Source organism: Orycteropus afer, unplaced genomic scaffold, assembly GCF_000298275.1.
Source record: "Orycteropus afer afer isolate SDZICR_OR568_19922 unplaced genomic scaffold, OryAfe1.0 scaffold00262, whole genome shotgun sequence".
Taxonomy (NCBI): Eukaryota; Metazoa; Chordata; class Mammalia; order Tubulidentata; family Orycteropodidae; genus Orycteropus; species Orycteropus afer.
In genome coordinates this window covers 3,616,511-3,618,563 of record NW_006921849.1, presented here as the reverse complement: position 1 = coordinate 3,618,563, position 2,053 = coordinate 3,616,511, and the positions used below count along the sequence as shown (strand labels likewise).

The following is a 2,053-nucleotide window of genomic DNA, read 5'->3' as shown; positions in this document are numbered from 1 at the left end:
GTCATGCTTGGTAGGGTGGAGGGTAGACGAAAGAGGGGGAGGCCTTCAATGAGATGGATTGACACGGTGGCTGTGATGATGGTCTCAAGTATAGCAGGGATTGTGGGGCTGGCGTGGGATAGGGCAGTGTTTCGTTCTGCTGTGCATGGGGTCGCTATGAGTCGGAAATGACTCGACGGCACTTAGCAACAACAAAAGCGGGGTTTTATCCCACATCTGTGGAGTCATTGTTCTTTGCCTTCCCCCTAACACATAATGCAAAGTCCCAAAGACATTGAGAGTCCCCTCCACCTCAAATGAGTGTGTTGAAAGCCAATTATTTTTCATATTACAAATGGGACATTTGAAACCCAGAGAGGTGACATGACTTGTTCAAAGTCATAGAAGGAGGAGGATTCAAGCACATAATGAAGCAAAATGGTTGAAATTGTTACTGATGCCAAGGTTGTCTTTATTAAGACAGTAAAAGTTAAGCTCCTACTGAAGGTAAAACAATCTGGAAACTCTCGTCTTTGACTGAAAAGCTCATTTAACAGCAAGATCATATCCATACTCCATTCGCACCCCACCAAAAAAGCAAACATGGAAAAAGCAGACTCTTCTGGCCTTATTTTAAGAAGAAAATATCAGAGTGTGCTCTGGCTGGGGCTAACCACCAAAACCATCTACACTTAGAGGCCAGTCCTGTGATCGGTAATAACGTGGACTGAGTTACAGTCATTATTAGCATCATTAATTATTGAGCAGCCTCTTTCCAAAGATATTAAAACAAACATTTTGATATTTTAAGGGTAAAACTTAAGTTCTCTTCAAATTTATGTCACTCAGAACACTTCCTTGCTAATTTTGCCAAATAATTGAGGAATGATCAAATTTATCAAATTCACACATTGACATATGTGTAATGTTCAAATAAATAATATCAAAGCATGTTCTACATATACAAAGACTTGGCTCAACAAAATTTCTGGGAACAAATATGTATTTAAGAGTGAAACTAAACAATACATAAGCAAAATATTTTCCCTGTCTACAAAAGTGCATTACAGATTACCAGTGGTTTGGATACTTTTCAAGGAAGTATCATTTTACAAACACTATTTATGAAGTGTTTTGACTATAAAATTGAATGATATTTTATGGTATTAAAGCTTTGCTATAACATATATGGCTTAAAATTTAAATATATTTGGCTTACTACTTTCAACCCAGGACCACACTTTTTCTGCATATAGCCTATGCTTGATGATCCAGAGATACAATACTTTAGATACAGGAAATGTTCCTGCATAGTGATTTTTAAATGTGTCGAAATCCTTCAATATGTAAGGAGACCCAGAGAAACAAAGTGAGTTGTCCGAGAAATAAAGTGAGTTGGCCAAAATAACACAACCATTTAGTAACAGAGCCAACCAGAATTTAAGATTCTTGAGCCCAATGGTGAGAGGCGTGAGTAGGCATCATTAGGCTAAGGATACTTGGCTTCCAGTCCTAGTCTTGCTGTAGAAGCAAGTTTTGTCACCTCTCTGGGGTTTTCTCCTCCCAAAAGGAGCTGCTGCATGGTACTGGCAATCACTTTGTTTTATCAAAGCTTATTGGACATTTCCTTTGTGCCAAGTGTGCATTGCGGTTTACTGTCTAGCCACTGCCTCCAGGGAGCCCTCAAGCACCAGAGTTAGGCAGTCATGAGTTAACACCCCAGCTCAATCACTTCCTAGCTCTGTTCCCTTGAGCAAAATACTTTTCTTATGCCTCAGCTTCCTCACCTGTAACAGAGTAATGTTGTGTGCCATCAAGTGGATTTCAACTCCTAATGACCCTATAGGACAGAGTAGAGCTGCCCTATAGGTTTTCAAAAGGTGTAATCTTTATAGCAATGGACTGCCACATCTTTCTTCTGCAGAGTGGGCTGGTGGGTTTGAATCATCAACTTTTCAATTAGCAGCCAAGTGCTTAACCGCTAAGTCACCAGGGATTCTTGCAGTAGAATAGTAATTTCTAATTCATAAAGATGATGTGAGGCTTAAATAAGATAAACTAAGAAAAAAAAAAA

The 2,053-nt window shown here is 39.2% G+C and overlaps 1 protein-coding gene across 1 annotated transcript in view; it reads left to right on the top strand.

Annotated features, from left to right (window-relative positions):
- The window catches only part of C1QTNF7 (C1q and TNF related 7), an 18,803-nt gene that overhangs the window by 15,406 nt on the left and 1,344 nt on the right, over window positions 1–2,053 (top strand). The gene's annotated exons all lie outside the window — the stretch shown is intronic.